Source organism: Dasypus novemcinctus, chromosome 24 (assembly GCF_030445035.2).
Source record: "Dasypus novemcinctus isolate mDasNov1 chromosome 24, mDasNov1.1.hap2, whole genome shotgun sequence".
In the NCBI taxonomy this organism is placed as follows: Eukaryota; Metazoa; Chordata; class Mammalia; order Cingulata; family Dasypodidae; genus Dasypus; species Dasypus novemcinctus.
In genome coordinates this window covers 26,946,722-26,960,913 of record NC_080696.1, presented here as the reverse complement: position 1 = coordinate 26,960,913, position 14,192 = coordinate 26,946,722, and positions in this window count along the sequence as shown.

Here is a 14,192-nt window from a genome sequence, read left to right as displayed (position 1 = left end):
CAGAACTCTTCATATGTTCTTTAAGAATCTACCACCTACCACCAGTGCTTGAAGCTTCTTGAAGCTTTATGGCTCTTGCTTTTATATTTAGTATTCTTATTCATTTGGAGTTAATTTTTGCATAGGATATGAAATAGGGGTCCTCTTTCCTTCATTTGGCTATAGATATCCAGTTTTCTCAGCATCATTTGTTGAATGGACTATTCTGCCCCAGCTGGGTGGGTTTGAAAGCTAGCTAAAAATCACTTGCCCATACATGTGAATATCTGTTTCTGAACTATCAGTTTGGTTCCATTGGTCTATGTGTCTGTGTTTATGCCATTACCATGCTGTTTTTACCACTGTACTGAGGAAATATAAAGTCCAGAGATGAGAGTACTCCAACTTCACTTTTACATTTTAAGATGTTTCTGGCTATTCAGGACCACTTACCCTTTCAAATAAATTTAATAATCATCTTTTCCATTTATTTTTTAAAATGGGGGTGGGAGTGCATGGGGACCTCATATTTTTTAAAAGTAATATTTTTAAAAAATGAATTAAAAAACAAAACAAAAAAATGGTGGGAATTTTTTTTAAGGATAGAATTGAGTCTGTATATCAATTTGAGTAAGATCGACATCTTAATGATATTTAGTCTTCCAATCAATAAGCATGGAATGTCTTCCAATTATTTAGTCCTTTTTTATTTCTTTTAACATTGAGTTGTAGTTTTCTAAATACAAGTGCGTTACATTGTTGCTAAAGTTTATTCCTGAATATCTGGTTTTCATCTATCATTGTTGGAGATTTGGGACTGAAGGGTATCGGGAGTGAAAGAAAGAGAAAATGGAGAATGAAAGAAGGGGAAGGAAAAAAAGAAAGAGAGAGAGAGAAAGAAATAAAGAACTGGGATCGGGGGTCTGTGAGTAGAGACTCATCAGACAACTTTATTGTACACAAGGGGCTCTCTATATATCCCAGTCCACGTGAGAACAAGCAGCAATATGCAGGTAACCATCAGCATTACTCATAGTCTAAGGAATTAAAAAAATCTTATCTCAAGGTACAAAGTCTAAGTGTTCCATTTACTACAAAATGTTATTTGCTCATCTTTTCTTTCAGCCTTTAACAGCTTCATCCTGTTTGCGCTGAACTCTTAATTACTGCATTCCTTAGGTTGCAAATGTAGCCATGGAAACAGCACATCTCTCCTTGCAAGACCACTGTGCCTCAGTTTCCAACATATCATATTTTATTTTCACCACTCTTTTTACACTTTTAGTTACTTTTAGACTCTTCCAGGCCTCTCTTTCTCCTGTCTTTTCTTTTCAGATTCTTGTACACCCTTTAGTATTTCCTGAAAAACTTGTCTCCTGGTTAGAAATTCTCTCCTTTTCTGTTTATCTGTGAATATTCTAAACTCACCCTCAATTTTGAAAGACAAGCTTGCTGAATATAAGATTCTTGGCTGGAAATTTTTCTCTTGCAATATCTTAAATGCATCATACCACTATCTTCTTGCCTTCAAGGTTTCTGGTGAGATATCAGCATTTAATCTTATTGGGTGTCCCTTATATGTTATTCATTGCTTTTCTCTTGCTGTTCTTAGAATTCTCTCTTTGCCTTTGGCATTTGACATTCTGATTAGTATGTGTCTCAGAATTGGTCTATTCGGATGTTTTCAGATGGGAGTATGTTGTGTTTCTTGGACATGTATATTTATGCATTTCAATAGGGTTGGGAATTATTCTACCATTATTTCTTGAAATATTCCATCAGCCTCTTTTCCCTTCTTTTCTCCTGGAACACCATGGCATGTATGTTTGCATGTCTCTTGCTGTCATTTAGTTTCCCTGAGACCTTGTTCAATTATTTCCATTCTTCATCTGTTCTTTTGTATGTTCACTTTCAGAGATTATTACTTCAAGCTCACCAATCCTTTCTTCTGCCTCCTCAAATCTGATATTATTTGATCCCAGTGCATTTTTAATTTCATATATTGCCTCTTTCATTCCCATAAGATCTGCTATTTTTCTATGTATGCTTTCAAATTCTTCTTTGTGCTTGTCCAATGTCTTCTCAATACTCTTAATCTTTCTAGACATCTCATTGAATTTATTAAGGAGATTTGTTTGAGCATTTATGATTAGTTGTCTCTACTCTTTTGTGTCTTCTGGAGGCTTATCTTCTTCCTTTATCTTGGCCATAGCTTCCTGCTTCTTGGTGTGGATTATAATTTTTGTTTGGTGTCCTGGCATCTGGCTTTCTAGTGTAATTATTCTGGGTGCAGTTTTTCTCTTTAGTTTAGGGCTTCCTGCCCTTTCTCCCTTGCTGGTTGTATTGTAGGAACCAAGGATCATGTTGGTGCTATAAATTGTGGAGGCTCAAGCTGGCCTCATTGCCCCAGGGACTGATGAAATTTCTCACAACTTTCTCCTTTGCAAGGGGTAAGGACAGAGTCACAGCTATGTGGAATAATCCAAGTCATGCAGGCCTAGACTGTAGTTACCCAGAGAAACTGATGAAGATTCAAGCCCCTTTCTCTCATGCCTGGGGTGGGGATGGAGCTGCAGGTGTGGACAGAAATCTATGCAGTGTGGGCCCAAGATGGCCACAGTTGCCCTAGTAGACTTCTGATTATTCAGTCTGTGCCAGCCAAATGTACCTGCAGCTACCTGGATATGCTGGTGCAGGGCCTGCAAGTTTCCTCCTTGTCAGCGGTGGGGCTGAGGTCTAGGCTAGGGCTGCAAGATAATCTGGGTGAAAGAAACTGGTCTCTACCATTACTGTGATTTTCAGTCAGTCTAGCTTCCCCTCATGTTGGGGGTAGAATCAAAATGATAGCTACTGGCCTCTTTCTGACTTGGACAGGTTTAAACTTTAGCTGTTCTCTGGGTTATACTTATCCAGCTGAATTTACTAATCAGTAGCTGAAATCAGTGACCAACCACTGTTTTCTCCCCTTTTTTTGGGAAATGGAGTTTCCAATTCCAGCCACAGAATAGCTCCTGGGGTGGCTTGTGCTACCAATATAGCATGATCACTGGCCTCCATGGTATGGCTGTGTTTTCACAGAGAAATAGGTGCAGGTGCTCTCAGCTTCCTCCCTGCCAGAGATGGGCCTGGGGCTTATGCTATAGCTGCAATCTGACCTGGATGGAAAGAAGCCATCCCCTAACATCACTGTTATTTTCTGTCCATTCTGCTTCCCCTCATGCCAGGAGTGGAGTGAGATGATGGCTACTGGACACTTTCTGACATGGACATGTTCAAACTTTAGCTGTCCTTAGGATTATCCTTTAGCCCACTGACTTTACTAATTAGTAGCTGAAGTTTGTGCCCAACTGTCTCTTCCTCCCCCATTTTTGGGAAGTGGAGCTTCCAATTCCAGCCATGTAATAGATCCTGAGGAGTTTTGTGCCTCCAGAGGAGAATGTGCACCAGCCTTCATGGTGTGGAGTGCTCTACTTATGAATCTTCTCTGCAGATGGGCAGCCTCCTCCTTCCATTCCTTCAAAGATGTTGCAGGATACTCTTTTGGTCTCTTGGACTCCAACAGGTGCTGCAGATTGCTCTGGGTGTTTACTAATTTTCCTGTATCAGGAGCTGACTTTAGGAACTCTTTACCCCACTGCCATCTTGCTGGTTCTCTATCTATACTTTTTGAGAAAAAAAAAATCTCATCTACACCATGGATTTCTCTTCTGCTTTAACAGAAAAAAAATTCTTTTTTTTTGAGTTCTTAAAAACACCTTTAAAAAATACTTTCAGGTCTAAGATCCATTTTGTTCAATTTTTTTATAAACTATGAAAAAAGTCTGGGTTCATTTTTTGTGTATGAATGTCCAATTGTTCTAGCATTATTTGTTGAAAAGACTATCTTTTCTCCATAAATTACCTTTTCCTCTTTACTGAAAAATCGTTGACTATATTTGTATTAGTCTATTACTGGGTTTTCTCTTCAATTCCATTGATCTATTCATCTACACTTCTGCCAATACCATACCATCTTGGTTATTGTAAATTTATATCAAGTTTGATATTCATTAATAAATCCAACTTTGATTTTTTTAAGGTATGTTTTGGCTATTTTAGTTCCTTTAGTTTCATATGAATTATAGAATCAGCTTGTTAATATCAACAAAAAATTTGATAGGATTTTAACTGTGATTACTTTGAATCTATAAATAAAATGTGAAGGCCTGACACCTTAACAATGAAATCATTCAATTAATAAGTATGATATGTGGAGCAAGTTTGTGGCATGGTGCCTTGTGGGAGCACAGACTCAGGGCACAACCAAAACTTTCAGCAAATGATCACTTCATTACTTGATAGTTGAAAAGATCTAAAAGATCAGGGGAAGAGAATCTGTCATGACTGGTCTCTTGGCATGACTAGAACTGCTAGGGTCGGTGTCAGTGTATGGCAGCTCAACACATTCCAATTACCATCTGAGAAGATAGACAAGTTTGTGTTGCCCTTCTAAACATCTGGGTTGATTTGTTTATAGGTTCCTTGTCTAAGGTCTTGTAAAACATTCTCTTTAGACCTAACATCTGCCCCATGTTGTGCAATGAAAACAGACTGAAACAATGAAGCACAATAGTAAAGTATTTGGGTGGTAAGCAAGGGCTGGGAGAAAGGAAACTGAGTGTGTCTGTGACTTTCCCAGCATGGTATATCACCACTTGCTTGGGTCTTCTTTTAGTTATTTATCAGTGTTTTTTAGTTTTCTGCATAAATATTTTGAAGATTTATAACTAATAGATGCTATTGTAAATGATATTGTTTTTTTTGTTGTTTTTATTTGTTTTTACTTTTTTATTTTTAATTTTGAGTTCAAATTTTCTATTGCTGATTTAGAAGAATGCAATTGATTTTGTATGCAGATCATGTATCCTGTCCACTTGCTAAACTCACTTATGAGTCCCAAGAGTTTCTTTGGAATTTTAACATAGACAATTTTGGGAATAAAGATATCTTCATTTCCAGTTTGTATACTTGTTTAATTGTTCTCTTGCCTTTTGCACCATATAGAACATGTGGAACAATGTTGAATAATGAACTGCAAAAAAAATTACATTCTTGCCTTGTCCTAGATTTTAGGGAGAAATTAGTCTGACACTGTTTGAATTATGTTAGCTATTAGTTTTTCATAAACACTATTTATTAGGTTGAGGAAGTTCATGTTTGTTTTTAGTTTGCTGAAGAGTTTTAATGTAAATGTTTGTTAAATTTTTTTGAAAGCATTCTCTGAATATCTTGGTAGGCATATATGGTTTTCCTTGTTCAGTCTATTAACATGGTGACTTACAATGATTGTTTTTCAAATATTAAACCAGATTGTATTCCTGGTATGAATTTCATTTAGTTATGGTGCACTGTATTTTTAATATAAAACAGGTTTCAATTTGCTACCATTTTGCTGCCATTAAGATCAGATATTATTATAATTGTTAGTTAACAATTAATTATTACAGATATTAATCTGTAGTTTTCTTATAACATGTTTACCTGGTTTTGCTATTAGGGTAATGATGACTTCATAAAATGAGTTGGGTAGTGTTCCTTTTTCTCTCTTTTTTGTTTAAAGCTTTATTTATTAATTAGTTAATTAATTAATTTATTTTTCCCCTTCTCCTTCTCCCACTCTGCTCTTTCTGCTGTCTGTGTTTTCTTCTCTTCTCATTTTCTCTCCTCTAGGATTCACTGGGATTTCATCATGGAAACCTCTGATAGAGAGAGAGGTTCCCTGTCAATTGCATCACCTCAGTTCCTGGTTTCTGCTTTGCTTCACCTTGACTCTTCCCTTGTCTCTCTTTTCATGCATTATCATCTTGCTACATGACTCACTTGTGCAGAGCACTAGCTTACCACGTGGGCACTTGCAAGGGCACTGGCTTACCATGCAGGCACTAGCATGGGCACTGGTTTGCTGCAAGGGCATGCTTTCTCTTCTTTTTCACCAGGAGGCTCCAGGAATCAAACCCATATCCTCCCATGTGGTAGGTGGAAGCTCTATCACTTGAGCCACATCTGCTTTCTTCCTTTTTCTCTTTTCTTAAGTAAAATCTTTGGCATACAGGTTGTTTAAAATTTGTGGAGACTCAGGCACCACCCCAAATTCCTCAGCATAAAACTGGTTGCTTGACCTAGACATAAGGTAAAGGTTAACAACACTCCCCAGAGGGGAGAGAATAATGTTATCATAGACTATAATATTGCCAATGCAGTAACCGTCCTTGGTAAACATCCTTTTTATGAGCATAATGAACACATCACCACACCCCATGTGTATGCTTCATGTGACCCTAGCAGGAATTCTGTTCTCATACCTTCTAGCAGGGGTTCTTAACCTTTTTTGTTTTATAGTCCCCTTTACCAGTCAGATGAAAACCAAAGATCATTTCCCAGAATGTGGTAACACAGCAGACAGTTTTGTGACACTCAACTAGCATAGGGTCTAACAACTACTGTAATTTAGAAGTATAGATGAGTGTAAGTGATTTTTTGAGATATGCAACAACTCTAATGTGATGAGATAAATACTCTTGTCGTTTATTGCAAACATTCATGAGTGAAGGAAATACTAGCTTTCAGTTAAAAATTAGAGAAAATAAAGATAAAAAGTTGCTTTATTTTTTTCAATTCATGCTGAATGACACTCTGAAATTTTTCCACAGATCCTTTAGGGGTCTGGAGTCCTCTGGTTAAGATCTCTGCCCTGTGGAATGTTTTTGTTCTGAAACCCCTTCTATATTACCCCTCATTTTCTCATCTCTTTGCAGAGTGTTAGCTTCATTAATTTTTTTGACCAATCACCATCAAAGAGTCTCTCCTGTTCCTAAGTCCCAGTACAGCTTATGCCTACCTAAATGTCAAGTGTGTTCTTTGGTCTTGTGGCTACACAAACTCATGCCCTTCAGGAGTTGAGTTTAACAAAATATATCACTTAATTTCTAAATATTGGGATTTTTCCAGATTTTTTTTTTGATATTAGTCTAATTTTATTGTGGTATAAGAACATGTGTTGTATGATTACTAGAATTTGAAATGTGATAACATTTCTTTTATGGTCAAGAATATGATCTACCTTACAAAATGTTCCATACACACTTAAAAATAATACGCTTGTTTGATGCTCTGGTATTTTTTGGATGTCATTTATGCCATGTTATTATTGCTGTTTCAGTCATCTTTATTCTCACTGATTTTGTGTCTACTTGTTCTATAAATTACTGAAAGAGGGGAATTGACATCTTCAATAATAACTGTCATTTTGTCAATTTCTCTTTTAGATTTATCAGCTTTCAACTTGTATATTTTGAAACACTCCTTTTAGAAGCATGCACATTAAGTTCACTATGTCTTCTCAGGAACTTGATCCCCTTATAATTAAATAATATTTCTCTTTATCTTTGATAATCTTTACTGAAGTCTATTTTATCAGAAAAAAAATAGCTACTCCAACTTTCATTTGGTCAGTGTTTGTATGGTATACATTTGTTCTTCCCTTTACTTTTTAAAAATGTATGGAACTATATCCCTCACACATAAACATACATAACAATAAATGTATAGCAATAGTTGTGAACTTACAAAACAAACATACATAGCATCATACATGACTCTCATAACTCACCCTACCACCAAAATTTGCACTGTTGTTAAAATTTTTAAACTAATGATTAAAGAGCACTGTCAAAATATTACTACTAAACAAAGTATTTTCCCCCAACACACCCTATTATTATTTTCTTTATATTGTTTATATATGAATGTACATAAACAATAAGTATATAGTAAAAGTTGTGGGCTTAAAAAGCAAGCATGCATAACATTATACAGGGGTCCCATTCATCAACCCTTCATCAACACCTTGCATTGTCATGAGATATTTGTTACAGATTATGAAAGAATATTGTCAAATCTTACTACAAATTATAGTCCTTATCTTACATTTGGTGTATTTTCCTCCAACCCACCCTATTATTACTTTTTAAATATATATTTTTATGAAAGAAGTTGTAACCTTATAAAACAATCATTAACATATGCAGAATTTCCAAACAACATCTATGATCAACACACCACACTGTGGTGGAGCATTTCTTAAAGATAAAAATAATATCATCTGATTGTTACTATGTGCATAGTGTACATTTGACACATGTTCTCCATACTGTCCCATTATCAACACAGTACATCTTTGGCATAGATGCACACATATTACTTTATTACTACTAACCACAGTACATAGGTCACTTCAGTTGTATTTTTCCCATGCTTCTCCACATTCCATCCACCCTGCATTAGTGATGTACATTTGTTCTAGCTCACAAAGGACACTTTTGCATCTGTACCATCACAATTCTCATCCAACTCTTTGTTTACTGTGCTATTCAGTTCGTAGATTGTTCTGTAGCATTTTGTCAATTGACATTTACATACTTAGACTACCATTTTTAGCCATATCTCCATTTATAAACTAGCTGTTATTCAATCTTTGTTACCATCCACTCTATATATTTCAACACTTTTACATTAAAGCTAATTAAAACATATACATACATTAAACATAGGTAGTCCATTTCAGTTCTCCTCTTATTTCCTTTAAGATTCCACTACCTACTTCAAGGCTTGAAGATATTTTCCTATACTTTCTTCTAGAAGCATTATGGCTCTTGCTTTCATATTTGACTTTTTTATCCATTTTGAGTTAATATTTGGATAAGGTGTGAGATAGGGTTCCTCTTTCCTTCTTTTGGCTATACATATCCAGTTCTTTCATCATCAGTTGTTGAATAGACTCTTCTGCCTGAACTGTGTGTTTGACAGACTATTCAAAAATCACTTGACCATACATGTGAGGGTCTGTTTCTGAACCATCAGTTTGATCCCACTGGTCTATGTGTGTGTCTTTAAGTCAGTACCATGCTTTTTTTTTTTTTTTTTAAGCACTATAGCTAAGTAATATAATTTTAAGTCTGGAGATGAGAGTTTGCTTTTCCCTTTTAAGATGTTTCTGGGTATTCAGGACCCCTTACATTTTCAAATAAACTTGATAATCATGTTTTCAATTTTTAAAAATAATGCAGGTGAAATTTTTATTGGAATTGCATTTGTATTAGTCAGCCAAAAGGGTGCTGATGCAAAATACCATAAATTGGTGGGTTTTCATGAAGGGTACTTACTTGGGGTAGGATCTTAACTTATCAGGCCATGAAGCATATGTTACTACCCTCACCAAAGTATATTTTCACATGTTGGAGCAAGCTGGCTGCCAAAGTCTGTGAGGGTTTAAGCTTCATGGGTCCCTCCCTTCCAGGGTCTTGCTTCTCTCTGGGATCAGGTTTTCTTTCTTCACAGGGCTTGCTTCTTCTTGACCACAAGATTCCTCTCTTCCTGGGGCTTGCTTCTCTTTCCTCTGTGAACTTACTTTCCAGGGCTACAGCTTAAGGTTTCAGCATCAAACTCCAAATCAAAACTCCAACAGCAAAAACCCTCAACTCTGTCTTTTGCCATGTCTTATATCTGTAAATGCCCACCCACCAAAGGACTCAATGCCCTAATGACATGGGCCAATCAAAGCCCTAATCATAACTTAATGGTGCCCAGGTGCAGACCAGATTACAAATATAATACAATATCTATTTTTGAAATTCATAACCATATGAATTTGAAATTCATAACCTGTTACAGCATTGAATCTGTATAGTAATTTGAGTAGAATTCACATCTTTATGGTATTTAGTCTTCCAATCCATGAGCATGGAATGTTCTTCCAGCTATTTAGGCCTTTGTTGATTTCTTTTAACATTGAGTTGCAGTTTTCAGAACACAAGTGCTTTATATCATTGGTTAAGTTTTTACTGACTATTTGAGTTTTATCTGTCATATTTTATTTTTCCCACTCTTTTTTCCAATTTTGGTTATTTTTATTGACATATTCTTCATTTCTAGACTCTCTTCCAGGCCTTTATCTCCTGTCTTTTCTTTTCCTGCTCTAGCACACCCTTTAGCATTTCCTGAAATTTAGTCTCTTGGTTAGAAATTCTCTCAGTTTCTGTTAATCTATGGATATTTTAATCTCACCTTCATTTTTGAAAGACAATCTTGCTGGATATAAGATTCTTGGCTGGAAGTTTTCCTCTTATAGTATCTTAAATATATCATACCACTATCTTCTTGCCTCCATGGTTTCTGGTGAGAAATCAGCACTTAAGCTGATTGTGTATCCATTATATGTTATGCATTGCTTTTCTTTTGGTGTTCTCAGAATTCACTCTTTGTCTGTGGAATTTGATATTCTGATTAGCATGCATATTGGAGTTGGTCTATGTGGATTTTTTTGGATGAGAGTACATGATGCTTCTTGGACATGGATATCTATGTCCTTCAATAGGGTTGGGAATTTTTCTACCATTATTTTTTTTAGTAGGTATTTTTATTGTCTTTTTTTAAAAAAGATACATAGATCACAAAAATGTTAAGTTAAAAAGTATAAGGGGTTGTCATATGCCCCACACCCCATCCATCCCTCTCCTCCCACATCAACCACTTCTTTCATCATTGTGGCACATTCATTGCACTTGGTGAATACATTTTGGAGCATGGCTGCACTGCACAGATTATAGCTTGCACTCTCCCCCAGTACATTCAGTGGTTTTAGTGGGAAATATATTGCCAAGCATCTGTCCCTGCAATATCATTTAGGATAGATCCAAGTCCTGAAAATGCTCCCACATATCATTTAGGATAACTCCAAGTACTGAAAATGCTCCCACATCACATTTCTTCTTCCATCTCCCTGCCCTCAGGAACAACTATGGCCATTTTCTTGACATTAATGATAAAATTTCTTCCATTCTTAGTTCTATAGAAAGAAAACCAGTAAGTTCACTCTAATTTATATTTTATTCCTCCAACCTGTGTACTTTGGGATACTGATGTTCACTCCACCTCTAAATTAAGAGGGGGGAACTTGCACAGCAACAGGAAATAGGATAAAAAGAACAAAGTGTCAAATAGTAAACTTAACACATGCACATAAACAACACCTAAATAAACCCCTAGACTAGATGGAGAAGATAATCAACTGAAAACACCCAGGAAGATAAAATGAAGACCAGACAGCAACAAAAAATTACAAACCATACCAATAATCAGGAAAACATGGCCCAACCCAATGAAGAAACTAAAAACCAGGAAGAGAGGAAAAATATCAAACAACTAATCAAAGCTCTCAAAATGGAACAATTTAATGAATTGAAGGAAGAGATTAAGGATATTAAGAAAACAGTTGGAGAGCACACAGAAGAAATTTTAAACATGCCAAAAAGATAATAGATATGATGGTGATGAATGGCAAAATCCAAGAAATCAAAAATACACTCTCAAAAATAACAGCAGATTTGAAGAGGCAGAGGAAAGAATTAGTGATTTGGAAGATAGTACATCTAAAATCAAACAGATAGTAAAATTGATTGATAAAAAGATAGGAAAAAATCCAGCAGGGACTTAGGGACCAGAATGACAACAGAAAATGCATAAACATACACATTATAGGCATCCCAGAAGGAGAAGAGAAGGAAAAGGGGACAGAAGGATTATTGGAGGAAATAATGGCTGAAAACTTCCCAAACCAGTGAGCACCATGGATGTATATGTCCAGGAAGCACAATGCACACCAAACAGCATAAATCCCAATGGACCTACCCCAAGACATATACTTGTCAAATTATTCAATGCTCAAGACAAAGAGAAAATATGGAAGGCAGCCAGAGAAAGAAAACCACCACATATGAGGAAACCTCAATAAGAGTAAGTACTGATTTCTCATCTGAAACCATGGAGGCAAGAAGGCAAAAGTATGACATAGTCCAGGTACTAAAAGAAAAAAGAATTCCAACCAAGAATTCTCTATCAAGCAAAACTGTCATTCAAAAATGATGGAGAGTTCAAAATATTCACAGATAAACAGAAACTAAGAGACTTTGCCAAAAAGAAATCTGTCCTTCAAGAAATACTAACAGGAGTTCTGTAGGAGGAAAGAAAAAAACAGGAGAGACAGAGTTGGAGGATAATGTAAGAACAACTAAAAAGAAAAAAAAGAAAAAAAAACCACGACATACACAAATCCAAAAATATGGCTAATGTAAGTATTTCCTTGAGAGTAATAACACTGAGTGTCACTGGATTAACCTCACCTGCCAAGAGACACTGATTGGAGGAATGGATATGAAAATATGACCCATCTATATGCTGTCTGCAAGAAGCCCATCTTAGACCCAGGGATTCAAGGAGATTAAAAGTGAATGACTGGAAAACAATCTTACAGGCAATTCTTCATATATTTATTCTTCCCCTTTCCCCTTCTCTTCTCCTTCTGAGGCTCTTATGACAAGTATTTTTGCATATCTTTTGCTGGCTTTAGCTTTCCTGAGCCCTTGGTAAATTTTTTCCATTCTTTTCTTCATTTGTTCTTTTGTATGTTCATTTTCAGATGTCATTTCTTCAAGCTCACCAATCCTTTCTTCTGTATCCTCAAATCTGCTGTTATATGATTCCAAAACTTTTAAAATTTCATTTATTGTGCCCATCATTCCCATAAGATCTGGTATTTTTGGGGGGTATGCTTTCAAATTATTCTTTATGCTCATCCAATGTCTCCTTAATATCCTTAATCTCTTTAGACATCACAATGAATTTATTAAGAAAATTTGTTTGAACATCTGTGATTTGTTGTCTCAACTCCTTTATGTCATCTTGAGTCTTATCTTGTTCCTTTAACTGGGCCATACTTTCTTGTTTCTTGGTGTGGATTATAATTTTTGTTGGAGTCTTGGCATCTGGTTTCCTAGAGTGTTTATTCTGGGTGCAGTTTTTCTCTTTAGTTTAGGGCTTCCTGCCCTTTCTCCCTTGCTTATTGTGCAATAAGAGCCAAGGATGTAGTTGGTACTATAAGCTGTGGAGGCTCAAGCTGCCTTCATTGCCCCAGGGACTGATGAAATTTCTCCCAAATTCTTCCTTTGCCAGGGGTAGTGCAAAATCACAGTTGTGTGGAATAACCCAAATTGTACAGGCCTACACTGTAGTTGCCCAGAGAGACTGATAAAGCTTCACACCCCTTTCTCCCCTGCCTGGGGCATGAATGGAGCTGCACATGTGGGTTGCAATCTATGAAGTACAGGTCCAAGGTGACCACAGTTGCCCTAGCAGACTTCCAATTATTCAGTCTATGCCAGCCAAAGGTACCTGCATTTACCTGGACAGGCTGGTACAGGGCCTCCCAGCTTCCTCCCTGTCTGAGGTGGGGCTGAAGTCTAAGCTAGGGCTGCAAGCCAATCTGGGTGAAAGAAACTGATTCCTATCATCACTGTGGTTTTTTGTCCTGGCTTCCTCTCAGGCTGAGGGTAGTCAAAATAGTGGCCACCTGCTTCTTTCTGACTTGGACAGATTCACACACTAGCTGTCCCTAGGGTTGTACCTTAAGCCAGCTGAGTCTACTAATCAGTAGCCAAAATCAGTGGTCAAATGTCTCCTCCTCCCCTGTTTTTAGGAAATGGAGCTTCCATTTCCAGCCACAGAATACCTCCTGGGGCAGTTTGTGCTGTCAAAGTCAGACATTCACCAGCCTGGGCATCTTGGTTGGTAATTTCCAGGAGAGGCTGGTGCAGGGCCTGCCAGATTCTTCCCTCCCAGAGGTGGGGCTGTGACTTAGGCTTAGACCTGCAATCTGATCTGGATGGAAAGAAGTCAGTCCCTACTAGCACTGTGATTTTCAGTCCATCTCACTTCCCCTCATGCCAGGTGTGGAATTAAGATGGCATCTATGGGCCTCTTTCTGACTTTTACAGGTGTATACTTTAGCCCACTGAATTTAATTATTAGTGTTGTTGAAGTTGTTTCCCAACCACTTCTTTCTTCCCCAATTTTGGGAAGTGGAGCTTTCAATTCCAGCTGCAGAATAGCTCCCCAGGTGGCTTTTGCCTCCAGTGGAGGATGGGCATTGGCCTCCATGGCATGGAGTGCTCTACCTATGAATGTTTTCTGCAGATGGGCTGTCTCCTCCTTCTATTCCTTCAAGGATGTGGCAAGATGCTCTTCTGGTCTCCTGGAACCCCCTAATAGGTATTTCAGCTAGCTCCTGATAGCTCTGGGTGTTTACTAACTGCCCTGTAGCAGGAACTGACTCTAGGAGTTCC